At 44.8% G+C, this 27,965-nt stretch overlaps 1 protein-coding gene and 1 pseudogene across 4 annotated transcripts in view; both read right to left on the bottom strand.

Moving 5' to 3' along the window:
• PHACTR2 (phosphatase and actin regulator 2) overlaps positions 1–27,965 on the bottom strand; it is a 951,421-nt gene that overhangs the window by 176,779 nt on the left and 746,677 nt on the right. The window lies entirely within an intron of this gene.
• LOC138467519 (ferritin heavy chain B-like) lies at positions 17,264–17,885 on the bottom strand (annotated as a pseudogene).

Here is a 27,965-nt window from a genome sequence, read left to right as displayed (position 1 = left end):
TTCTTCCCTCTCTTGGGACACCTCACAATACTGAGACGAGGAAGAGACCGCAGAGTGTAATGAACACCACACACTCACCACCTAGGTACTGAGACAAATATGATGCAGGAAAGGTATGAGGGTCAGGGATGGCCTCTTCATCAGAGTCAGGTAGAATTTAATGATGGAATACGCCTGCAGCCCACTGAAGGACCACAGATGTATAAAAGACAAAGCCATGAGGGAGGAAGAGAGAGACCTGCGGAACTTGGACAGAGATCGACATACAACCCAGGAATCCGGAGGCAGCTGTGGTGTTACCCGAGGACAAGACGGGACCCTGGCCGACATTCCCAAAACAAGGGAAGCCTCCTGTATGCAGAATCAAGTCTCCCGTGTGAAGTGGGAGCAAAAGGAGCTGCAGTGAGGCACGAACATCAAGGATGCTGTGTCCAGCCTTGCAGAGGCATTGAAGCTGCATATGCTGAGCAAGCTCCTAGTCCCATGCGAGCGGGGCTTGCAGAATCAGCAGACGGAAGGAGGAAGGAACGCAGAAAGAACTGATGAAGACACCTACAACCGGTGAGTGCGGGTGAAGTTGCCCAGAGGCCAGGGCGCTCTGGTTTGAAGGTTGGAAACAGCGCTGAGGCAGTAAATACTTAAGTTATGAACTCTGAGTCAGATAAATGAATGAAAGACAAGTGGCGCAAACAGCAAAACTGCTAACATTGAATACCGAATTGAATGAAAATAACAAATCTGTTAATCTTGAATAACAAACTGAATGAAATAGCAAACCGGCTAATATTAAGCTGATGTTTAATCTTGTATTAGAATGGATTAGGAAACTAAAAGTGAATTAAGAACTCTAACTGCAGAGTTGAAATCAAGTCTGAGAAACTGTTTGGCTTTCAACCTGCCTTAGAGAAACCACTTGTTTGTTGAATATTGAACTGCTCAGAGGGAACTCAAGATTCCTGGTTGCGTGACCAGTAATGGTTGGACCGTGTGGACCGCGTGGACAACTGCGCCAATACCAGAGAACCCATATATGCTAACAAGGAAACCCACGATTGTGTCGAAATGAAACTACTATTGGTGCATATAAGGCTTGGGGAAGGGAACCCTGAGCTGCAAAGAATTATTGGAACATAGCTCACAGATACTGACACCTCCTGCCATGAAACTGTATTGAACTTGTGGAAGGACATCCTGACATCTAAAATGTATGGAACTATATGATCTTAAACCGAAGAGAAGGTTATTTTAACACTGTGGTGAACTTGTTAATATTTGGGAAAAGCTGAAGTATAAGCATGAGCTGGAAATAGCTCAGAACTTTATTTTTGGAACACTTTAATGGTTGACATCCTTACACATTGTTTTGATGTTAGATGTGAGGGAAAGCATATGTTTTAGAGATAAATTCTTAAATTGAACTTATTGACACAGACTATCCTTAGTTTCTTTAGGTAGGGAAATCCCATTTTAGCATAGGGCAGTTTAGGCCTTACACCATCCCGACATTTAAGTTAATAAAGGTTTCTTTTACAACGAATCTGTTGTCTGCCAACCTCGCAGGCGTTACTTTCTTCATACAACCCATGTAAAGGGGATTTCCCACTAGAAACTTGATCCATGTTGGTCATCTATCCGCAGAAGTTTGTAATGTATTGCTTATGGGCTGACCACGACCACTGTTGGATCCTATGACACATCTGCAACACTCTGCTGCCAGACTAAGCACAAGAATATGACATCAGATATTCCTAGTGGTCAAAGAGCTTCACTGGTTAACCCAAGAAGCCAGGTATAAGCTGAAAGCAATTAGTCTAAATAAATCATCCTACAGGCTTAGAAAAATAATCCGTCAAATCCTGCCAGACAGGATGAGTAACTTAGTTCTTCACCTCTACCCAAGAGAAATGCACTCGCCCCCTGAACCTGATGGCATGGCATGATGGCATTGCATACAGTACTTCTTTTGTAATGAAGAAATATTACAAGCACTGTCATTCTTCCTTTTCAATATTCTTCTCCTTGACGTGTTGGCACAAAATTTCATATATGCTGAAGTACAAAATCCCATATGCGATGTACAATTAGGGAAGGCCAATAGGATGGATATAATTCATTTGGGAAACGGTAAGCTTTGAGTTTTCAGCTTTCAATAGCTTGTTCGTCAGTCAGGTTTAGCACGAGACTTATTAAGGTTTGATTTAGGGTTATAATGAAACCACACCCAATGGCCATGTACATTAGCGCTCTGATTTATCATTGGATGTATGTTAATCCCTACACAATTCATGACGTGTGCCATGTATACGTCGTCTTGTCAACAATTGCTCTTTCCAGTTTGTCAGTGGGAGGAACCCTGCAGAGTTTATCAGACTATGATATTTTCCATTAACCACAAGTCCTTCAATTGTTCTTTTGAAAACATGCAGCAAACCTTGCAAGTCAGACCAAAGCCAGGAAAAGTAGCAAATAGGTAGGAGATCAGAACGAGCACCATTTTGCAGGTAGTGACTAACAACAACATTCGCCTCTATAGGCCGGCACTATTGCTGCTCCTGATGGTAGAATCGGAATAGACTGCTTGGGCCCTCCTGTATTACCTGAAAAAAGCAATGTACCCGAGGAAGAGGATTTTAAAAGGTTTAGAACATTTGTAACTGTTTCAAGATATATGGTTTTAATTCCTCTGTGAAGGTTTTGTGATTGTAAAAGTCCTTTTAATGTTATGAGCTTACTATCAAAATCATGATTTCTTTTCCTATCTGTATATGATGATGTCTGTTTGATGATCTAATCTGAATAAACTTGACTGATGATGAGTAAAGTTACATTATAATGGCCTGCTCATCTAGATACCACACATTTGCTAATCAGCAGGAGGAATCAAAATAATACCATGCAACCTTTTTTTTGGACTATTTTTCCTATTCAAATTGTGACAACTTGTCCCTCTTGAGGACAGTCTGGCGACTTACCGATTTTGCCAGAATACAGTTAATTCAGAATTAGTAGACTTAAAGATGGTAAATGTTGTATAGCATCACTTTCTCTCTGCTATTGATTAGTCATTCCATCGAAACTGCAGCATTGAAATGCCACAGCATCGAAACCAAAGCATCGTTTACCCATGCATCGACAGACTATCTATTACATGTAAAAAGTGCTTTTCCATCTAAACCAGTCCTTCGAAAATATAAATGGACTGGTTTCAATGGAAATGCACTTTTACATGTAAAAGATAGCATTTCAATGCATTTTTTTTGTAACGTTAAAACGTCATATGGAGCTCTCCAGTCCTGAAATTTCGGCACTGGCCAACTCCTTGTAACGTTTTAACGTTTTTTTTGTATATGGGGGGTGGCGTTACCCCCCCCAGCCCTCCAACGCCCACCCCTAACCCTAATGTAACCCTTAATCTAACCCTAGCCCCAACCCTAACCCCAACGTAACCCTTAATCTAACCATAACCCTAGCCCCAACCCTAACCCTAATCTAACCCTACTGCAAAAAAACAATTATTCATTTCGATACTACCTTCGAATTATAGTCAACAAAAGGGTACTTCGATGGTAAGACTTTTCGTTGCATATAATTCGATGGTGTGGTGTTAGATGAAATTACATTCAATGGAATGACTAAATACCCTGCTATTTATTATGAAGCTAGTCATTTGAATATTGCAGGTATAACCCCTTATTTGTAGTAGTGTAGACAAACCACCTGTTCCCGGTACCTCAGCCATTCTAAACACAGTTCCTAATTTCTGGCTGCTGTTTTCCAGATAACCCAGACGTGGATGTGTGATAGCTATCCCGGATTAGCTGCTTAGTCCAAAAATGTCCTCATCTCAACTCCCACTCCTTGCTGCCATCCGTTAAATCTGGCATTTGTTCAGCCCACTATCAAAACTGCCCTATTGCACATCTCAAATTCTCTGCTTTCGAACCGCCACAATAAGGTTTCATCTATTCTAACTGTTCTTGATCTTTCAGCTGCCTTTGATACTGCCAATCACCCTACATTACTTTTTACCCTCACCTATATTGGCTTCAATGGTAGTGTTCTTCAGTGGTTCCGATCTTATCTTTCTTCCTGCACTTACTAGGTATCCTGGGCTGGTCTTACCGCCACAACTCATCCTCTTCTCTGTGGGGTCCCACAAGGTTCTGTTCTTGGACCACTGCTATTCTCGATGTACACTAGTCCCCACACTGCACTCATTCAATCAATATCTCTCGTCACTTTTGTGCCGATTATTCTCATATCCTTGTTTCCTTCTCTATCCTCTCAGACTCTCCTCATTCTACGTCTCATCCTGCACCTCGAATGTCCAGTCTAGGATGTCTTCACACTTTCTTAATCTCAACACATCCAAAACTGAAATTCTCTTTCCCGTTTCCTCTCTCCATCTTGCCTCCCTCAGGTATTTTCTTCCCTCCAGCCTTTTTTCCTTTTTCCACTCATGCTCGTAATCTCAAGTTCACCCCTGACCCTTCTCTATCATTCTCGCATCAGATTTCTACAAATGCACATATCTGTCACCATCATTTTTATAATCTACATCGTATACGAAATTTCCTTTCTTTTCATGCCGCCAAACCTTTCATTTCTGACTCTATGCTCTCGCTGAAGTTGATTACTGCCCTCCTAGTGGGTATTCTTTCTCATCTTACTCAACTTGGTTCTTTGTTTAAATCATCAATTTTGGTTTTCTTTTCTTTACCTCCCTGATCCTCTACCAACCCATCCATTCTATTTCTTTCCTTCCCTTTATCTTTTCCACTTTGTCACAATTGTCTTTAGTTGCTGCTATGAACAAACGCCCACCTTACCTGTGCTCTCTGGTACCAACTTATTGACCCTACGGCACTCTCCGATCTCAACACGTGCATCTTCTCTGTCCCAAAACCTCCCTGTGGTCCGTCTCGCTTCTGTTCTTTTTCTCTTCTAACAACTAAACTCTGGAATGCTGTTGCTCCCAACACTCATTCTTATACTTCACGCCACATTTTGCGTACCAAGTTAAAGGCCCATTTTCTGGCCTCTCTTTCTGCTAACTCTCCATTGCTATTCATTTTTGTATCTTATCTATTCATATTTCATCTTTGAAATTTCTGTACAGTACTTTCGCAAAAGCGCTCTACAAACATCAATAGGGTACCAAAAATAAAAATATGCACTTTTTTGGGAACTAATGGCACATGTCTATTTTTTAGTTTGTGCGTTTAGATTCTCTGACAACCATTCAGAAAGGTTACTGTATTGAGCCCCTAAGAGTTCTGCGGTTTCTTTTACAATGTCGTTTTATAGCAGTAATACACTTGCGTGCTACGGAATAGCTGGCCAATCCAATTGGTACTTTTAACAGAGCCAATTAACGAAACTGTCTTATGCTGACTTCCCATACGCAGCATTGCCCCATATTCAGGGCTCTCTAAAAACTGCTGCTAATGTGTCCTCGAGAACCAAGCACAGGGAACACAACATAATAGTCCACTAGTTCAAGGGTGATCGTTCTGTTGTGTAAAGCCTAATCATGTAATGTGGTCTAAGGTGGTGCCTTTTTGTTATTTTTGTTGGCAGGATCTTTCAGAGGAGGGGGCTGTTAGTGGGATAACGTTAGATGTGGCTTTCATATCATATGTAGATTCCAGAACTGGACACAATTTCAGACCAGATGAGACCATCAAAGCTAGATAAAGAACTTGAGATGAGGCCTCCAAGACCGGATGCTATAACACCATATGTGAATTCAGGAATCGGAGAAAATGCGAAAATGCTGTAGACCAGATTAGGCATTCAGACCTAGAAATATATCTTCTGATGAAGCCTCCTGGACTAGATGCTACCCCTCAGGAGGTGGACTCCGTGAAATCCGTCCTCAGTAAAGAGTTAGAAACTAACTTCTCAATCCTCATCTTGGGGGATAGCTGCAAGCTGTACTTTCTCAGACACCGCCAAAGGTGCTGACTTTTCAGTGGTGCAGCAGCCACCACGAAATGTACACAGACTATGGGAATACTACAGAGCTCTAAAAATGTACATACACATGCCATGACTGCTGAAAAGAAGCAAGAGTAGAAGCTGAGCGAAGTAAATAAGGCAAAGAGTTCCAGAACCTAGGTGCAAGAAGAGAAAAAGAACAGAAACAAGATTGGGCACAAGAATGAAAGGGATGGTTAGTAAGACAAGAGCAGCAGAGCCAAGAGGACAAAACAGAGAATAGATGGTAATCAAAGATGAGTCGAAGCTAAGCCAGGGATACAATCAAATACAATGCAATCTGAACTCTCATCCAAGCAAGGGAAAGGAAGAGGCAATTGGGCGAGAGGAGGAAGCTGAAATAGAAGATGGATGGCAAAGAGCTCAATGGGAAAAGTGCATACAATTGAATTTCTCCTGCATCTCCTTCAGGAAGTGAATATTAGAAACTTTGAGGGTTGCAAAGGTAAGTTTGGAGTGGGGAAGAAGACTGCTTTCATCAACTCAGCACTGGGCTCTACAAGTAGGGTCGGACTGGGCCATATAATTGTCTTGGGCATACTCTGGAAAATGGCTATTCATTCCTTTTGCGACACTGTTTGAATAGTACCCAAGGGGGAGTTTGAAAAAATGTGATGCAAACTGCGCATTTCAAAGAATATTTATTCAGCACTACTGGCCAAAACTACTAGCTGCATAGTGAACTAACTTATCAAACTGGCCCACATTGACCAAAAAAGTGGCCCACACCAGCATTTTGCATTTTTGGTTCGGCCATAGGCCTGTTGCTCTATAGGCCAGTCCAAGCCAAGTTAAAGGCATGGTCTAGTAACATTTTTTATTGTCCCTACGGGTCGGCTATGTTTTTTTGAGCCTAAGTGGCTCGATTTTAGAAAACTTTCCTATGGACCTTACCCGAGTTTGTCCATTAAACGCACGCGAAAACAAGCACCAGGGAGCTGCCATTTTCTGATAATCCTATCTTTTCCCCCATCGCCCTGGCTGACCTGCTTTTGCGGCACTAAATCAATTCCCCCGCCCCTGAGCCTGTCATCAGCAGACTTGTACCGCCCATTTCCCAACGCCAAAGCACGTCTCGTGTCAACATTCACTGCGCTTCAGCTAATGACGTGTCGCCATGGAAATGGCAGGACGCCTCTTTGCTCAATAAGTATAAACAGACCGTTTCACAAGACACAGCAGCAGATTTTCGATTCCATTCCTCTCTCTGTGTTACTTAGAGTATTCTGTGACTCGTTTCAGTGCTCTGGTCAGCTACCTTCGCCGCGTGAAGCCCGTGTGAACACCTGTACCATCTCGGTAAATTATTTTACTCTGTTTACCACACAATGGCTACAATAATGCCCTACATGTACGAGCCCGAGTATACGGAGGAGGAACTACTGGAAAGGGAAGCACGCAAAAACGATGGGGATTCGGACGGCAGTTGGCAGGACAAATCAACAGATGAAGAGCCTGGGCCTAGTCGAATGGACGGCGTCTCCACCTGGTGCAGATGCAATCGGTGCGAGCTAATGCCAACTGAGGACGAGAACTGCTGCTGCCGAGAAAACTCGGGATGCCTGGCCTACATTTCGGAAGGCGAGCCACGACCGCAATGCATCACCGAGCTGCCAGACTTCAGGGCAGCCTGCCTCACACGGGCCGTGTTGAGAATAATGATGGTGCTTATGCACGAACTTCGCGCAACTGTTCGTCCTCGTAATCCAAGTAACGAGTAAGTATACTCTGCTTGTCATGCCACTCCTATTTCATGATCTTCTACTGTATCCAAAATTACATCTACATATCATTGTAACGCATGTAAGTCGTTCAATAGTGTGCATTGTCTAGATAGCATTTGTCCGTGCAGAATGCCATTAGTTACAAGAATTGTCATTGACAACAAACGTTTATTAAACTTATCTTGGTCATTTAAAAACAGTTTGTTTCATTCCTTTTCACAGGTGGTAAAGGCTGGTGGCCTATCGTTCCTTTACATGGTGGCTCCACTGGAGGCTTGGACACCGCGTTCGAAGAGCGATACCCGCCTGTGCCGTTCGTGCCATTAGAGAAACGTTCCCGACTGACAGCGGACAGTACAGGGGATTTTCGCTCGCTGTGCTGCAACCTGACCTGTATAATCTTTAAAGTCTTGTATTTTTGTGTCATGAAAATAAGATACAAAATAAAACACCACATATATTTTAACAACGTTTGTTTCGATTTTTTAAATGAATCAAGTGTGTCTCCATTCAAGGATGGACGTCAGACATCTGTGCTCCGAATGGGTGAAGGTCTGGTCGCTGTAAAGCAGGGTGGTCACTATCTAGATAAGCTAACATAACATATTCTCGATAATGCATGCACTAAATAACACTTGTTCAAAGTCTTTCAGTAGGTTATGTCTCTATAAAAGTCACACATATATCTATACTAACAATTACCATTGGATTATACAGGCCTTAGGGTCTTGACCACTATAATACACCGGTTGAAGTGTGGGTCTGTGCTCACAAGAATCTCCGGTATGTGGCATTTGTTATTGATAAGCAACGATATACTATCATTGATATAAAGGCGATATACTATATATTGATATAAAGGCGGTTCGCGCCAGTGGATGCGCGCTGGCATGGGGGGCTGTCTGGGGCGCGAAAGGCCAAGGTGCCAAACTACATGTACACTTCAAAAGGTATCCCACGCCCAGGGGCCATCGGTCACATGGCCTCCTCAGACCCCGCGTCTCCAGCCAGGCCTCCCCTTCAAGCAGGTCGCCCCCCTGCAATCCACATAAGTGTGTCTCCATTCAGCAGTCTTCCTGTGCCTCATCTGCACGCCCCAGGCCCATCCATCCCACCCCCCTCTATCAAAGGCGGTTCGCACCCGGGGATGAGCGCTGGCATGGGGGGCTGTGACGGGCGCAAACGGCCACGGTGCCAAACAGCATGTACACCTCAAAAGGTATCCCACGCCCAGGGGCCATCGCTCACATGGCCTCCTCAGACCCCGTGTCTCCAGCCAGGCCTCCCCTTCAAGCAGGCCGCCCCCCTGCAATCCACATAAGTGTGTCTCCATTCAGCAGTCTTCCTGTGCCTTATCTGCACGCCCCAGGCCCATCCATCCCACCCCCCTCTATCAAAGGCGGTTCGCGCCAGTGGATGCGCGCTGCCATGGGGGGCTGTCAGGGGCGCGAAAGGCCAAGGTGCCAAACTACATGTACACTTCAAAAGGTATCCCACGCCCAGGGGCCATCGGTCACATGGCCTCCTCAGACCCCGTGTCTCCAGCCAGGCCTCCCCTTCAAGCAGGCCGCCCCCCTAAGACCACGACATACATACGTCATTCATTCACAAACACACCCCCGTTTCTAATACTTTATAAACCACTTGATATGTCTCATGAGAACATCTTTGTGCTTTGCAAGTCAACTCCTGAACGTGTTACCTGGCAACCACTAAGATCTACGCTAATCTGCTCGTCGTCATGCTATCCGTGAACTTCTGTGACCGCTTAGAGCAAACCCATCAGTGTGCTACCTGTGGCCACCCACCTATTCTCCTGCAACATACTGCTCTGCTTGCTGAATCCAACTGTTTGTTGGTCAAGGTAAGGCCATGTATCCTAGTCATATTTCGCAGATTTTTAAATTTCTATCTATTTGCGAGTAGAGTACACAATAGGGCTATGTTCATTGGTCTCATTGCTATTGACTTGAGTTTCCATTGCTATGCTATCAATAGATTATTTATTTTCATCTGTGTCTACTGTCATCGAATTGCATCCTTCGGGGGTCCAGTCTATAATGTAAGCATGTTTCCTTCTCGTGCAAGACAGAACATCCAAGGGACGAGTCACATGTTCAGATTTTAGACACGTCATTTATACATTTCTGCAACTTATGCAAATACTAAGCTGCACATAATGAACTGGTATAGTTCCTGCGACCAAAACAAACCTTGCATTGATCATTGTACGATTCATTTACTTTTGTATCAAATCTTTATTCTTGAAGATTGTATAATAATGTCGATATTTACTTTTCAGATTTATCAACAATGCCTGCCTGTTCGATTAGCGGTTGCCCTTCGAAGACCCATGTGAAATCTGAAGGCACTACAATGCATGTATTCCCGAAAACTGTTGATCGAATAAGAGAATGGGTCAGACATTGCGGATATCCACTGGATGAGCTGGAAAGTAGAGTCCAACAAGTCTTACAGGACAAGAGGGGTGATCGATACCGCATCTGCAGCCGGCACTTTTCCTTGGACGTGTACACAACATCTTGGGTAAAAAAGAAGAATAAACGGCGAACAACACGGAAATTGCTCGAAAACGCTATTCCCACTCTATTCGTCCACATTCCGCCACCGGTGAGTCAAGTGTCCGGATTTAGCTTTAGGCCTTGCGGTAGTGTGTAGCTAGCCGAACGGATTAATTGATATTGTAGGTGTTCTATCCCTTGTAATAATTTCGAAATTGATATGAGTGTATAGTTTTTTGAATGACATTTATCAATATATTCTTTTTCGATTTCATAACCCACAAACGCAATGTATATATATGGGAACAGGGAACTGTGCTGTATTGAGCATTTTTCAAGTTTTCTGTCGCCTTACATAGCTATTTTTAATATTGGCATTTCATTATCAATCATTAATTTACCTTTACAACTTCTTGACTATCCCTTGAATCTGAAGCAAGAACATTCTACATCCTTGACGTGGTCGCAGTTATCAACCACTTCTAGCGCGTATCAGGTAATCTTACTAGGTTAATCCGCTACAGACTTGTTTTATGCATATCAAGTAATAGTTTTATTTTATCGTGTAATTATTTTACCGAATGTTTGATTAGTGCTTTCCAATTGATATACACCTTAGTTATTGTCCACTGGTGTTTGTTTTCAGTTATAATTAGTGTTATCCATACTAATGCAAGTACTGTCTTTCAGGGAGATGCTGAAGCGTCCGCCACATCTACAACATTTCTAGATGTTCTTCACCAGCAGGAGGTATGGATACTGACAGCTCCATCGAGCGTCATCATCAGAGCTGGAATTCTTGCCGTTTGATTGTTCTACACAATGTTTCATTCGTGGTTAGCCGTTGATATGTACCTGTGCTGTCGACTCCAGGTGTGTGTTATGTTTTCACTATTGTAATCCTCACTAATGCAAGTACTATGTTTCAGGCAGTTGATGGAGCGTCAACCCCTGCACTTGATGCAGAGCCTGACATTCAAGTAATTCCAGGGGAAGTGGAAGCGGGACCATGCGTATACGAATCGGCGCAACAGCTTTCGGAAGTGCGCACTACATTTGCAACATCCATAGATATTCTTCAGCAGCACGAGGTATGGATAATGACAGCTCCATCATGCGTGATCATATAACGTGATTCCATTTGCTATACTTTCTTCCCTATTAACGCAAGTGCTGTGTTTCAGGGAGACGACGAAGCTTCCACTACAATCACAACATCCAATTTAGATATTTAGATTTTCCTTGATTCTTTTGGACAATGCATCATTTGTGATGATCTCTTTATATGTACCTGTGCCGTCGACCCCAAGTGTGTGTTGTGTTTCCAATATTGAAAAGCATACTAATGCAAGTACTGTGTTTCAGGGAGATCCGGATGCCTCCTCTCCAATGCAACCATTCATGGCAGTCCATGCAGAGCCAGAGGTATGGATACTGACAGTTCCATCGAAATAGATCATCACTGGTCGAATACTTGTCGTTTGATTGTTGCACACAATGTTTAAATCGTGTTTGGCTATTGAGATGTACCTGTGTGTTCGTCCTCACGTGTGTTTTATGCTAACAATATTTTGATACATAGTAATGAAAGTACTATGTTTCAGGGAGACGATGGAGCCTCATTCCGTGCTGTCTATGCGGATACAGAAAATATAGTCGTTGCAGCGCAAGAGGAAGGGAGGACATGCGGAAACGAATCGGAGCTACAGCGTTCAGATGTTGAAGGTCGAGTCAAAAAAGTTGCAAAGAAAAAAAAACAAAAAAAGGTTAGTTACAAACAGTTCATAACTTTAAAAAAATGTTTGTGCTGGGGACTATTTTATGTTTTTTTCCAGTCAATTCTACTACACTCCATCTTGTGTTTAAACTGAACATCCCTTTTCCAATCTCTCCTCCAGTTACCCGTGGGTGTCAGAACTATACATACACAGACAGTGAAGCGAATGAGAGATGTGGCTTGCCAGACCGTGTACACTATGGAGGAACTATTAATTGAGGCGAGGCGTGTTCAGGCTCGAGATGGCCATGTCCAATGGCCAGAAAATGAATTAACTGCGTTTGGAGACTACAGCAAAGTTGCATTGGACCATAGCTACAGTGCGACCGCACCACCACAAGAAGATGTTATTGAATGTATTGAAGATCGCTCTGAAGTAGTTGCAGATCAATTCACACAATCTACACCCGCCAAAAATTTGCCACCAAAAAACCTGTCGACATTGTTGTGTTCTCCCATCAATGTTGAAGTAATAGATGTCGAAATGACAGAATGAACCAGCCGCAGCATCCATAGACGCATCAGAACTTGATATCAGCGATATTACTTTCCAATGTGTTGAAATCTCCACAACGTCACAGGCCGAAACAACTTTGACACAGGATGACAATCTAATGAAATAGAGCAAATACATTGTATTCGACAGTTGTTTGATGGAAATTATAAGTATGCTGAAATGTGTGCATTCCATTAGAGGGGAAAGTATGTGGGAAGCCATTGATTAATGAGACTCGTCAAATAAAAAGCAGTAACGTCAAAATAAATGCCGCCTGTAGATTAAATCATAGGTTCTCATGGTCTGCACAACCGATGCTGGGGAAACTGCCAGCAGGCAATCTACTGTGTGCAGCTGCATCACTTTTTAGTGGCTCCAGTTTTAGAAAGTTAGAGGCTTTCTTTCAGTTTGTGGGACTCCATTTAATTTCTAAAGCGCTGTACTACATATACCAACGTGATTATCTGTTTCCGGCCATTAGTGATGCTTGGAAAATTGAACAATTGTCTCTAGCAAGTACATTCAAAGGCAAACGATTCAGGCTAGCCGGCGATGGACAGTGCGACAGCACTGGATTTTCTGCCAAGTACTGCACCTACCACTTTCAGGACATGGATAGTAAGAAAATTGTGAGTTTGGTGGTCGTGCAGGTAACACAATGTACATCGTCAGTGGCCATGGAGAAACTAGGATTTATAAAATCAGTGGAATATCTACAATCAAGGGGAATGCACATCGACCTCATAGCCATGGATAGACACGTTTCAATTGCCAAGACAATGAGAGAGCAGTTCCCACATATTAAACATCAATTTGACGTATGGCATCTTGCTAAATCAATCAATAAGAAAATCTCGGCTGCAGGGAAAAAAAAAGGTTTTGAAAGTATTTTGCAGTGGTCACATTCTATCACCAACCATCTTTGGTGGAGCTCAAAAACTTGTGAGGGGTCAGTGGAAATACTACTTGAAAAATGGCGGTCACTGATGCACCACTGTACCAACGTTCACCGCTGGACAGCAAATGAACATTTCCACCAATGTGAACATGGCCCTTTGTCCCCAGAGGAGGCACGGAAGAAGAAGTGGTTGATTCCATCTTCACCGACACACAAAGCCATTCAGAAGATTGTTTGACAAAACTCTATCAAGAGATTTGAGAGGACTGACAGAATTCTGTGACACAGGAGATTTGGAGGTGTTCCACAATATGTGCCTAAAGTACAGGCCAAAGCACTTGCATTTTAGCTTTCGGGGCTTGAAACATCGCACTCTACTAGCGGTCTTGGCCCATAACAGCAATGTCGGACGTGAACAATCTAGGACTAGGGGTTACGTAAGGATGCCTCGCTACACTAAGGTGTTTTCAAAACGAAGTAAGCAATGGGTGATCAAACCTGTCTATGATGAAATGCAGTTCGACTTTGTGAAAGGCCTTATTGTTGCTGTGTTAGAGAAGCACAGATATGGAATTTTGGACGTTTCTGTGCAGAGCAGTGATCCATTGCCACGGAACATTGCGACTGTGCCATGCCCACCCGAAGCACAGCTGATTGTGAAGTACAAATCCCGGTTTAAATAATTGCAATACGATTGTCTTTTTGTAAATAAATGTTATTGTACAGTGTACCTGTAAACCTAACCCCTACCTTCACCATCATGGGTGGCGAACAAGCTGGGTGTCATCTTTGAATTCTCTCTATTCACCTCACATATGTGTATGTATATATTTTTCTCATGTCTCATCTCATGTAAAAGTAAATGCTGCGCACTGTTAACGGAGGGGAGGCTTGCGTATTGCAAATAATAAAACAAACAAACAATAAATCTCACTTGTAACTCAACTCCTGTGGTACTTTATACTTTCCCTGATCTTCCGCAAAAAATTAAATGTCTCAATTTGGGCTGCAAAGCTCGCAGACAACGGGGATAAAATTGGGGCACTTAGAACGCGCCAGCCAAGCGGGCCGTGGCATTTGGGAGAGAAGCCAGTTTGCATTTGCACATTGAGGCGCACTACATAGACGGATTCTAAACTTCAAGTTCTCACAGATGCCTATACTACGTGATGTTGCAAATAAAGAATGCGAAGGACAGCGCCCAGATGAGGCCCACAAGTCACACTGGAAGTATAAGGGTCTATTGTTTTTTGACCTTGAGACAAGGACCATGCCGAAAGAACTACATTTGAAGGGAGTGCGCAATAACGTAAGACGATAAGGCAGAAAATTCAGAAACTAGACCGAGTTTCATTTTAGTTCAGTATACGAAAAATCGTTGTCAAGAGCACGGTCCGTTTTACAGACTGCATTACGAAGAGACACAATGGAAATTTCAAATATAATTTAAGTAAATCTTTACACGCTTTTATACCGGAATGAAGATTTAATGAATGGATGCATGAATAAATGAATGAATGAAGAGCTAGGAGAAGCAAGTAAAACGTGTTCGTAGTGGGCACATGGGCATGCAGGTCCACTGGTCTCACTGATATCGGTCCTTGGCCCAGCCACTTTTCCCTGCACTGCCTACCTCCACTACAGGACTGTCTCTGTATCCTTCAGCCCCTTCTCCCGGCATTTACCTTGCACTTGCCATCAGCTGGCCCTATTTAATTTGTATTCAACTAACCATGTACAGCCCTTCCCCATGCGCGATCAGAAAGACACCTGGCCTAGTAGGATCGTTGTCTGTCTGCCCTTGTTCCCCACCTGCCTCGTCACGCCTAGAAACACTTGAGTATAGGCCCGTTACAAATGCCATATCATATCATTCCTCACGCATGTAGACTGTCGTTTATCATTGTGTGTTTGCCTCGATTTATCTCGTTACTTTTCGCATTGATTTTAGAGACAAACATACTCCATTGAACTATCCTTGCAAGCAAATAGTTTCTGATCGCCCGTAATAAATAAAATGAGTAATATTAATGAAGTTCGGCTAGCGAGACTAATTATAATTTTTTTGTTTTCATAACAGGTATTTGATCCCATTCTGCCACTGCCATCTGTTTGAGACACCGGCGGATGGATTCTTCAGCAGACACCTGCAGCTTCGTGTCAACAACTGGAGCACGATCACCATATTATGGGACGATCGGTAAGGGCCCACATACCCTTACGCTGTACTAGTGGCTAGAAGCAACATATCAACCTTTAGGCTGGATTAGTGCCTAGTTGATGGAACAGCCTTGCGGTTCACCGTGCTTCCAAAGTGATTCTTTTTACGAAAATGAACACCCTGTGTACCATAAAGGAACAGCGCGTGACTCAAGATGAAACGGAACAGTTATTGCGGATACAGATAAAAGAAAATAAATGGCTTCCGGAGTTCATATGGCAATTGCTGAATATTCTCTAAACATTGAATGTCAAATAAATGTACTTTACCAAATGTACCGTGTTGCTGTTTCATTTTAAAGTACAGTTTCATATTCCTAATTGTGTTGTGAGTTGATCTATGTTGGTTTCCGGGTTCTGTGTGGAGTCGCGCAGAAGACGACTGGGCGCGTTTGCCTACGTAGCACAGTAACGTCACGGAGAGAGGCGGGGAATATGAATGTTTTGATAATGTCAGGGGCGGGGGAATTGATTTAGTGCCGCAAAAGCAGGTCAGCCAGGGTGATGGGGTAAAAGATAGGATTATCAGAAAATGGCGGCTCCCTGGTGCTTGTTTTCGCGTGCGTTTAATGGACGAAAACTCGGGTAAGGTCAATAGGAAAGTTTTCTAAAATCGAGCCACTTAGGCTTAAAAAAACATGGCCGACCCGTAGGGACAAACATTTTTACTAGACCATTCCTTTAAGAATAGGAAGGGACCCTCGTGCTCTTACAAAGATCAAAAGAGTGGTATTCATGACATTTACTAGAAAGGGTCAGATTTCAAATATATAAATGCCATATACTGAAAATGGTCGCTCAGCTTAGACTAAAAAATAGCAGAGATTTACAAACTATTTTGAAAGATGTAAGGGAGGCATGACACTGACACAAAAGGTACCATTTGTAAAACCTTTATTTCATGTTCAGTGTTTGGAAACACTCCCACTTTGCCCTACGGTTAGTAATAAATAGAACAGTCCTAGCTGAGTCTGTCAAATCAAAATGGCCTATACTAACGAAAGCTAATGCCTGCCCTACCTCTTGTACAAAAAGTGAGTAAAGGAGAATATGTATGCAAAGGAAAATCAGTGTTCGAATATAAAGAATAAGTGTGGCTGAGTCAGCTCTGCTCTCCTCATTAGACAGCACATAGTAAAGCAGTCCCCGTAGACAGGATGACACACTATGGCTGAGGTTCTCAAAACAAAGGCAGCTCAAAACGTGGATCGAGGCCCGCCTGGCCTTTCAACTTTAAAGTCTCTCTTTCCAGCTTTCAAAACAAAGCCCAACAAAACTTTCATGCCGGTTTCCCTCTGTCTGGCTCGGACCTGTCAATGCAAAAGTTCACGTAGGTCTCCCTCAGTCGGTGTTAGGAAAGATTCCCATGTATGTGTAATTTAAAAAAAAAAAACATTTTTCAGCACTGAAAACCTTTATTTTTCTTGAAAACATGTTGACAAGCACAGAAGCTGGTGCCCCAACCCGTCAACCCTCGAGAACATACACAAGTTAACATACACCTTGAGGGAAGGGTGGTAGTGGGTCACGTCACTACAGAGGTAGAATATGTCTGCAGCGACCAAAAGCTGGTAGATCTGCTCTGCAGCAGTGGGCTCTGCTGGCATCTTCTTTCCAAGGGGAGGTCTAGCTGCTCTCCCCCCTGGTGTGCTTGTCAAACAGGTACTCGCCCATACCATTCTGGGACACCCCCAGGCGCTTCATGTTTGTGATGTAATCTCTCAGCTCCTTCATGGATTTGGTACTCGGACTCCAGGAAGTCACAGAGATGGGGATCGACTTTGTCAGAGGCCAGCTTGTGCAGGTCCAGCAGAGCCTGGTTCACGGCCTTTTCCAGCTGAAGGGCAGCCTGCATGGCAAAGATGGTGTTGTTCCACTCGTCACTCTCTTGTTTCTTAATGTCCTGCAGCACCACGCGGCACCCACATTGGTTCTGGTATTTCATTAACTTCTCGGCGTGCTCGCACTCCTCGTGGCTCTGCTCCTTAAATACTTGGCCACATGGCTCAGGGAGACATCATCCCGGTCAGAGCAGTAGGACATGGGCAGGTAGATGTAGGAGGCGTATAGCTCGGGGTTAACCATGCGGTTGATGCCCGCTTGGCACTCTGAGGAAGTTCTGGCGCACCTGGGACTCCATGGCGATGTAAGTGGTGTCGGCGATAGTTGAAAATTAATATAAATTGGATGTTGGTTTCAGGAAACCCGGGGGCGCGTTCCGTTCAAACACTGTTGAAGCAAGAACACAACTCAGAGCTAGTTGTATGTGTAATTTTCCCTCCGGTTGTGAACCCCCCCCCCAACTTTTTGCTGATGTTTAACACCATAGTCTGACTTTACCAGAGGAACCCAGCCTTCCGCTGCACTCCTCTGGGCTTTTCACTCACTTCTTATGGGGAAACTGATATGCCCTTAAGACAGTCAGTACTGGGAGACTTTGTTTCCCTTAGTCCTTTCCAATGTTGCAACTTTTCTGCAACATGCTACAAGTGTACAATGTACCTTCCAGTACAGTAAACTTGGGTCTATTAGTCATTTCAAAAGGCCCTAAATACTCTCGAAGAATTGTTTAGGAGGAGTGCAGATGTGCCTTGGACAGGGCTGGTGGCAGCTTATCATTCCGTATATTTTTAACCCTTTCCTGTCAGGTAAAACGCGATTACCGCGTTTGGCACGAATAGGTGGCCTGGCTCCAAAATGGCCATGCCACAAGGTTCTTTGTCCTGTCCTTTGGCCATCTTGCCCCTTCAGCTTCCCCAGGTTGAGCCGACCCGGGTCAGTCCTTATTTGGGCATGCATTCTCCCACGAAACGCCAAGCTTTCGCGGGCGCTGCATGCCTTGTGTGTGCCTGCAGAATGTGGGTTTGAATGTCTGGTTCCAATACACATCCTGGGTGCCAGACGGTCTGGAGTGCTGTGAATGCCCATTGGATCCTCTCCTTTTTGGCAAGAAGGAGGATCTGGATAAGAGAATGCCCCAAACACCCATATTATGTCGATCTATGGAGTTCTCACTGATCCAAGGATAGGATCCAAAAATCCTGAAACTAAGAAGCCGAGTCGAGGAACCGCTGGTGACCCGCTGGAAGTTTGGGAACCCTGAGCCCGCTGTCGTCCCGTGGGACACCCCTCTGCGTCTGGTCATCCTAGAAGGTCTGCAAAGACGCTTCGACCCATTGGAATAGTGGGACCAACTATTCCCGGCACCTTCAACAAACCCTGGAAGTAAGCCTTCTCAGAAGTGTCCCTTGGACAACCAGTGGGCTGACCAGCTTACGCACTCTCTTTACATGATACCGCCGCCGTTTCGAGGAGGCCCTCGCAATTTTGTACGTCACTAGCTCTGTGTTCACAGCACTCTCACACCGAATTTCGTACACTTGGCGTTCCCAGGTCCCAGGTCTGCAGTAAAGTGAGTGCGCCCAAACTGGAGTATATGCGGTTACCGTGTCGCCCAGCCGTGGTGACTACCTTTGCAGGTGCGCTGCATTTTGAACCCCTCGCGCTCCTGAAGCCAAACTGGCCTGATCCTTCCTCCAAAAGCGGAGAAATCGCCACTGTCCCGTTTGGGAATCATCGCTGTATCTTCGTCGCTGAAAGCTGCAGAGCCGCCAAATTGCTGCTCTTGAACCTGCAACCCAAGTGGACTTGACTGCTGAAGTTTGGCCCAGAGTGCGCCCGGGGTCAGTGAGTAATCATAACCCTAACCGGTGGCCCCTAGCGCCTCCATCCATTTTTATGCATGAATGGCCCCTGGGGGACCCTGTCCTTTCGAATGCTAGTGTGAACTAGCAAACTATTCCCAAATCTTCGAATCGACTCTGCCCTCAAGTGGAGACCCTCCTCAAATAGTGGGAACCTATTCTTCATCGCCTCACCCACCTTCCTGAGTTGCTACAGACCCTTGAAGAGACCCCGTTTGGCCCATTTGATCTACCGCTGGCATTGCATGTACATTTGAGCATTATGCTCCACTCTTCTTAGGAATTGGACTGCTTCTTAGTTAGGAGTGTGTTGGATGTAGAAGGGACTAAAGACTATTTGCACTGCCCGTTTCCTTCCTGTTTTAAGTTGTGGACCCATTTCGTGTATTAATCATTTAGACCCCAATGGTCTTGTATATGTGTATTTAGATAGGATTGTGTTGGCTTAATAGTATTACTGTGATTTGATTTGGGTGTTGAAACTCAGAGACCTTGAAATAAATGTATATGTATTCTTAATATACCTACACCTGACTGGGAGTGATTTGTAAGTGTCCTTTACTCTGTGCGCTCATTGAGGTCTTTCAGTCACCCTCACCCCTCCTGAGACCTAGTCTTGACCTCCGCCAAGCCAAGCTACTTTGATTGATCTGGCTTGTCCAGAAGGTTACTCTGTTCCAATAAACTAGGCTGGCCTCCTGAACCTCTGCTCACCAGGTCAGAGTTCAGAAATCCATCTTAACGGTCGGGCTCAGACCTTTCAAACAACACTTGCAGGGATTCCCTTCCCCAAGCTTAATTCACTTCCTTTAGGAGTTCCCTTCCCTAAACTTATCACACTTCCAGTCTCCCTCAGTCGAGCTCGGACCTTTTCCTGATGTTGAAGACTTTCGAATGTGCGTGGCTTTTACTATAGACCTGCGCAGGACCACTTTGACTTTCCCTTCAGCTCACACATTTACCCCAGTGTCTCTTGGTCTGGGTAGTTTAATGTCATAAGCACAAAAGTTCAACGTTCACCTTTCTTTTCCCCCTTTTCCCCAGGGTTAACTTCGATCACTTTGCTTTTTATAGTTCATTCACTTTATCAAACAAAAACAATTCACCTTTCACAGATACTTTCGAGTGGGCTACTTCCTTTCGCCAGACCACTCTGCTACTCAGCATCGCTGGTTTCACAGCTGTTGATAATTCAAAGTTCATCACAGGTCTGCCGTTCTTCGGGTCTCATTCACACACATGCAGCTTTCAATTGTGCAATATTCTGTTGCAGCTTTAATCTTTCCTAAACACACACTGCTCTTTCATGTCGCTTGCCAACTCACCAGCTGTGCGAATTTCTTTCTGGTCTTTGCAGTCTTTCATTCACGAGTCAAGGTTAACACCACAGGCTTGGCCTCGCCTCCCCAACTCTGCCGTTGACCCGGGAGGGTCGCCGGCATCCTTGTAACACAATACAGTCTTCTCGTCTGGGACTTGGCCTCTCCATGTGTCTTTTACAGACTTTTGAAGGCAACAACCTCCTGCAGGGAAACCTGGGGTTCTCTACCCTTGGCTCTCGTCCCTCAGTCCGTCACTCTGCTCCAGTAGGTTCGTCTTTGTACCCGGAAGTTCTGCTCTTACTCGTGTTTCACCTTGCTCAGAGTGTGTCTATATGTTCCACCTTTTATCCGTGTGGGGAGAGCTAATTGGTATCAGATGTATGCACTTAAAGTCAAGTGCCTGACTTTGCCTGACCAGATCAGCAGGACATGTCCAATGTGATATGTAACGGTTAGTCTCTTTACTTTCAGTCGCCCTCTTCCTCGGTCCAGTGTTTGTGAAGAAAGTGGGTGCGGGGGGGGGGGGGGGAGTTGAGACATTGGCGAATCCTATAAAATAGGATGGGTCATGGGTACGGGAAAGGGGTGTTAATACTGTGTCACACCATCGGTCGCCTCACCCCCACTCCCCGAAGACCCCTCACCCAGGTGATCCTCCCATGCTGATCCACCCCCAGGGTCTGGATCTAAAGGTGATGGCCGTGCCTTAAGCACCTGAGAGAGATCCCCTGGGGACTAGTAGGTGAGACAACCTTTGGTTTCTCAAGAAGAGGAGGACTGGAAAAAAAATTAGAGCCAGCTATAAAGGGCCTCAGTGTACAATATGCAGGCCATACATATAAAGTGTTATTTAGGTGGTACCTCACTGTAGGCCATACAAGTAATTTTTCAGGAAATTGAGACTGGTCTATGTTGGCTTAGCTTTCAAAGTAATGGTACCTACCATCCTATCTTTTGGGCCAGTGTAAGTTGTGATGCGATTGGGAAGGAAGCTTGTCGGTGATAGATATTTCAGAATACTTTTGCCTCTTACCCCTAAATTCTGCTTATTGGTAAGGGGTGAAGAGATTTCTTTACATATAGAAGGTTTTAAAGCAAACTGTTTAACAGAAGTGCTGCTAGTAGTTATACTATTGCATCTGGATGGAAGTCCCACATATGCCAACACTTGATAACTGCAGGGCTAAAATATGGATTCTCTTGAATGTTGAGATTAACTAATTACTTACCCCTGGTAATGTTCTTTCTGATGGATGGTCCTCCCATGGTTTCTTCATCGCTTGGATATATTTTTCTGCTCTGCAGAACTCATGGAAAGGTTTTCCCAGCAGAGGTCACTGTGAGGTTTTTCGTAGAGGACCCTTGAATCGTCTGCTTCAGGGACCGGATGGGACACCGACATAAATAGCACAATCGCTGCACCGTGACATCAGTTGTCATTTGATCCTCTTGCACAGCCGCATTGGAATTAAAGATAAAAGAACAAAGCTTAAGCATTAAAGCAGAGAGTCATGATGGAACCATTGGAGGAAGCTCCTTAACCTTCGGGTAGGCTGGGAGGGCAATTAGGAATCTGTGGGAGAAACATCCATGAGAAAGAATATTTCCAGGGGGAAGTAATTTGTTCTTCTAATAGATTGTGTCTTCCCACAGATTCTTCATCTTAGATATACTCCCATAGCAGCAAGATATCACGGAGGAGTGAAATCTGCAGCAATTATGACACAAATTGTTGGAGGACAGCTCTGCCAAAGTGAGATTAATTGGTGGATAGGGTATGCAGGCAGTAATACTTTGCGAACCTATGGATGGAAGCCCACGTCGCAGCCCAGCACATATCCTTCACTGGCACTACTCTCTGAAGAGATTAAGTAGCAGCACACCCCTAGTAGAGTGTGCCCTGGAATCTTCAGGTATTTGCTCAAAATGCTACATTGCAGAATTTAGAGAGACAAAGCGCAAGCCATCTAGAGATGGTTTGTTTTGTTACTCTTTCCCGTTTTTGGGCCGGTGTAACCAATGAAAAGTTGGTCCTTCAGCATAAATTGATTTGTCTTAGGAATGTAGATGCTCGAACCCTTTTGGAGGTTGAGCCAATGTGGTCCGTTTTCCTCCTTAGAAGGGTGAGGAAGTGGATACAAGGCTCCCAAACAAATAGTTTGCGACAAATGAAACTCTGACATGCCCTTCGGAAGGAGCGAAGGACGCACCCTAAGAGTCACCTTGTCTTTCGTAAAAGACATGAAGGGTGGCTTGCAATCACACTTCAAGCTGAAGATATAATGACCAAGAAGGTAGTCGTTCAAGAAACGACTATCAGAGGAGATGCATGCATTGGCTCAAAAGGAGAAGTCATAAGGAAAGTCAACACAAGGTTTAAGTCCCATGCTGGCACCAAAGAGTGTCGGAAAGGAAAGTGTTCAGCAGGCAGTTTAAAAATGGAATCAAGAAATACATCACGTCTTACGGAACGTCCCAATCCCTGTACCTTAGACTTTCAGATGCCAAGCGTGCAGGTTGAGCCTGTGCAACCTTGGGTGAAGAACCAGCCTTCTCTCCTGAGAAAGAACATTTTGCCTCCGGGTAAGAATGTGGAGGACATATGGCCAAATCCAGAAGGTCTGGGTACCACGTCCTCCTGGCCCAGTTGCGGGAAATCAGGATCATGGTTGATCTGTATCTTTTCAACCCTAATCACTTGGGGAGGACGGGAACACATACATCAGCTGTTCCAGTCCACCACAAATGCGCGCCCTAGTGATCCTCTCAGATAAGGTTCCTACGAGCAGAAATGTTCACACTTCCTGTTCACACTGGATGCAGACAGAGCCACCTGGGGGGCTTACCTAGAGGGCAAAGATCTCCAAAAGGACTTTCCAGCACAGCCCCCATTCTTGGGAGACCAAGCCCTGACTGCTCAGGGCGTCCGCCGTCATATTCCCCTTCCCAGCGAGGTGAATTGCCAACGGGGAGATCTTGTTCTGTAACTCCTAGAACTAGAGAGGCGTGCCTCTCAGCACAGGGGAAGTGACTCCACAACACTGTTATTGGTGATGTGGTGCATGGCCACTGTGTTGTCTGTCATGATCAGGACCATTTTCCCCAGCATGTAGGGCAAAAAAGCTATCAGTGCCAGTCTGATCGCCCTCAAATCCAACAGGTTTTTGTGAAGTTTTGTCTCCACCAGGGAGCACAATCCGCTCACCATCAACTCGTTCAGGTGAGCGCCCCAGCCATTCAGAGACCTGTCCGTCACTACAGTCGCCTCGGCCACGGTTGCAAAATGATTCTCCCGCCATCACATTCTCTCTGCAAGTCCACCACAGGAGATCCTGAGTGACTCTGCTCGGGACTTGAATCAGGTCAGCCATAATGCCAGAGAACTGCAACCATTGAGACCAGAATGCCCATTGGAGCGATTTCATTCACAGTCAGGCCTCTGACACCAGAAAGATGCAGGTTGCCATGAGGCCTAGCAACCGTAGGAAGTCTAGGGTGGGCATATATTGGCGTTCTGAAATCTGGTAACCATCTGCTGGGTGTGTAGAGCCCTGTCCTCTGGAGGTAAGGCCTTGCTCTAAGGAAAATCCTGGACCGCTGTGATGAATTGACGCGTTTGAGAAGGTGTCCGCTGAGACTTCTTTGAATTTAGGGAGAAGCCCAGTCTGTGAAGGAGGTAGCAGGTATGATTGAGGTAATCCAGGACTTGATCCGGAGACCGCGCATTGATTAACTAATCATCCAGGTAGGTAAAGACTTGAATCCCCCCTTTCCCGAGACTGGCTGCCATTACCGCCAACAGCTTGGTGAAAACCCTCAGGGCAGAGGTAAGCCGAAAAGGCAGAACTCGAAACTGGTAGCGAGTATGGACTATAATGAACCTGTGCTTTGGATGAATGGGCACATGAACATAAGCATCCTGTAAGTCAAGTGACAACAATAAATCTGAATTTCCAGTGCCTGGAGGATCTGCAAGAGTTTAACCATCTTCCACTTGACCTTCCTGAGGAACTTGTTCAAATGCGTCAGGACCCAGGTGGGTCGCTGACGTCCATCCTTTTCTGGGATCAAAAAATAGAGTAAGTACCACCCCATCACCCCCCCCCCCCTCCTGTATACCAGCTGTGTCACCTTTCACCAGAATAGAGGAAACCTCTTTTAGGAGTAGTGGCTCTGGAACAGGATATGATATATGATATGATATGGTATTTGTAACGCGCCTATACACAAGTGTTTCAAGGCGCGACGAGGCAGGGAGGGAGGGAAACAAGGGGAAGACAGACAAACGATCCTACTAGATAGAGGGGTTGCAGTCTGTTGGATGCTAAAAATGAAAGGAAGTATCCCAGATAAATCACCTGATGTGTCCATGAGTCAGTAGTAATATTGCACTATTCTAAAAAAAAAAAATGGTGTGACAGACACCCTCCTACCGGCATGGAGGGGCACAAGTCCTCAAAGAGGTTTTGCGACAGTCGCCGCACTGGAAGGGAAATGGGTGCAGAAGTGGTCTGTCTCTTACTGCTTCTCCCTCTGAAAGGTCAAGAGAAACGTCTCTTGCCTTGGCGGGTGGTGGCTTGTTTTCCCTTTTGACCATAAATGTAGTACCAAAAGAGTTTGCCTTCCAGTGTGAGGAAGTCTGAGTAGGGTGCCTTACTGCGGCTCCTAGGGACTTTGTTGAGGCCTTGAGTCATGTAGCTTTTCCAAGAAATTGTTTGCCTTGGGTCCAAACAGATATGACCCATCAAAGGTTATAACAAGCAATTTTGCCTGCACATCCGGCATAAAGCCCGATTTCCATTGCAAATCGAATCTTCACATGCCAGAACTCATCGCTATAGATCTTCCGACACAGCCAGCGGTGAGTCCTAACTGTAGGCCTTGATGCATAGCTTCCTTTTCATCTTCCACAATACTGAAGCACCTGTCCCTTGTTTCCCTTTCAGGAATATACTCTGCCGCCTCAGCTACCAAAAACCATAGGGTATATGTGTGTACTGGCAAGTGCACAAGAATTATCTACTACTGCCTTCCGTTCCATGCTGCCTGAGGCAAATACTTTTTTGGACGTGATCGTCATTCCTTTTATCATCCCTGTCTGGGCCAAAGAAGGGTAGGCAGATGCCTTAGTGCCAACAGTAGCTACTTGCACCACCACACTGTCATGTGGCAGATGTCTGGCGAGGAACTTCAGGTCGGACGAAGCTGGTTTGTATTTTCTAGTGAAATACCCATGAACTGCTGACCTCGAGCAGATAGTTTTCTACAGCTCTAGGAGAGGATTTTTAATGGAATTGTGAAGAGGGAGGGCAGGTTCAACAATTGTGTCCTTGACCAGAATGTCTGTAAGATGAAATTCTTGTATTTCCTTTGCTGGAGGACCCTAGCCCAAGGCATCGGACACCTTTGCCATCATCTTTCTATATGCAACACTAGGGCTTGAGGATCTCCTTGAGGAAACTCCACCTGAGGGGAGGTATCTAGGCCACTTGCGTCATGTATCATGGCAACTATGACAGCCAGTCTATTTTCCTCCACCTGGAACTCCTCAGGCTGCCAAGAGAGACCAATGGGTTCGAGCACAAAAGGAAATGGGTCATCTTCGTTGAAGATGCCTTTGGAAGAAAGACACGAAATCCATTCTCGACTTGGTGCAAACCTTGAAGTCGAGGGGTCTTCGACCATCTTCACCTAATGGTCCTTCGAGACCGACAGACTGAGCCAACAGGATGTCGAAGACCATGGCAGTCGACAAAGACATCAGCGGCTTCGATAGTTCTGAAATCCTTGTCGAGGATTTCACAGCACGCAGGCTTTTTGGTGCACAAGGAAGTTGGTGAAACGAGCCCCTGCCCGCTTTTTGGGAACGGCGGGCTTGATAGTAATTCTTCCCACAGGAAGAGGGAGCAGGCGTGCCCACTTTCTCGAAAACATGCATTGTTTTGATGAGAACCTCCTCCCACTTCTCTGCCAAAGCATTTTTTTGAGGGAAAGCGTATCTGTTTATACGATGAGGTCTGTGGATGAGATCCTCCTCCTCTTCTTGTTGGATGAAGACGGTGAATGAGGGAGTTGCTACTTGAATGGGATCTGTTACGGTGCTCCTTTGACCGTTTCTCCCTCTCCAGTGATTTCTCAGCCGCGCAGTGTTTGCCTTCATCGTTTTTACATTTCAACAGCGTCAGACTTGGTGACTGTGATGTCCAACGACCCATGGACAATTTGGGGACTCTCCTTTAAAGCTTTCGGCATCATGTTTTGACATGAGCCACAATCCAACAAAACATGGTTATACCGAGGCACCACAGACAAATTCTGTGGAGGTCGGTTAACTGCATTTTAGCAATCATGGCACTTTTTAAAACCTGAAGGTTTCGGAGTCAACATGGTAAAACGCGAATCAAAGAAATTCAAAAATATTTTCAAGAAAATAAGGCAGAGAATTTCTCTGGGGCGAATCAAAAATGGACATGAGGTCATGGGGCACCAAGCGCGCTATTTATGCCGATGTAAACCTCAATCCGGTCCCAAAGCCGGCAACTCGAGGAGAGTCGACGCCGGACCACATGGCACACCTGCTGGGAAAATGATTCAGAGCAATCTGCAGAGCAGGAAAATATGTCAGAGGCGAGGAATCTGTGGGAGGACACAATCCATTAGAAATTAACTAACATAGTGCCTGATCGAGCAACCAAGTAGTTTGGATTTTTGTCAAATATTTTGTATTACGGTTTTACACAAATTGGTAATATGCTTCCTATTCATGGTATTCAAATGTCCATGAAGTCCAAAGTAGGTTAAGGGTAAAGAAAAGGAAGGGCAAGGACCAACGCTTAATCCATTGCTCGATTGATTACAAATACAGCTAATTAAACCTTCCCCAAGTTAAACTATAGTTCTCAGAGGAATCTTTCCTAGCGAAGGTAACCTTTTCTTTTGCTGAAAGCGATGGCATCTCTTGGATTCAATCCTCACACTGGAGCATTGTTATATTGCCAAGTCTTCAGAATCTCGTTTTCTGCAGCAATGGTGCAGTGGGGAATAGCCCAGGACACAGAGTTTGATTATTCTACGTCAAGGTTTCAAATAAGGTTTTTACCTGCCATACAAGAATATGGACATATGACCTCAACTGGAGCGTGTTACATTTTCGATAAGAAGAATGAGGAAAATGAACATTGATGAATCAGAACGTTGTTCTTTGTTCCCATGTCCCCCTTTGCCCCCAATCTTGTCTTGTGGCGCCTGGGAACACCTCTGTATAGGCACCATATACAAATGCCTAATAAATAAATAAAAATA

Source organism: Ambystoma mexicanum, chromosome 4q, assembly GCF_040938575.1.
Source record: "Ambystoma mexicanum isolate Mex_15411 chromosome 4q, UKY_AmexF1_1, whole genome shotgun sequence".
Classification (NCBI taxonomy): Eukaryota; Metazoa; Chordata; class Amphibia; order Caudata; family Ambystomatidae; genus Ambystoma; species Ambystoma mexicanum.
Note: the sequence above shows the minus strand (reverse complement) of the source record. Positions and strands in the feature narration are given on the sequence as shown.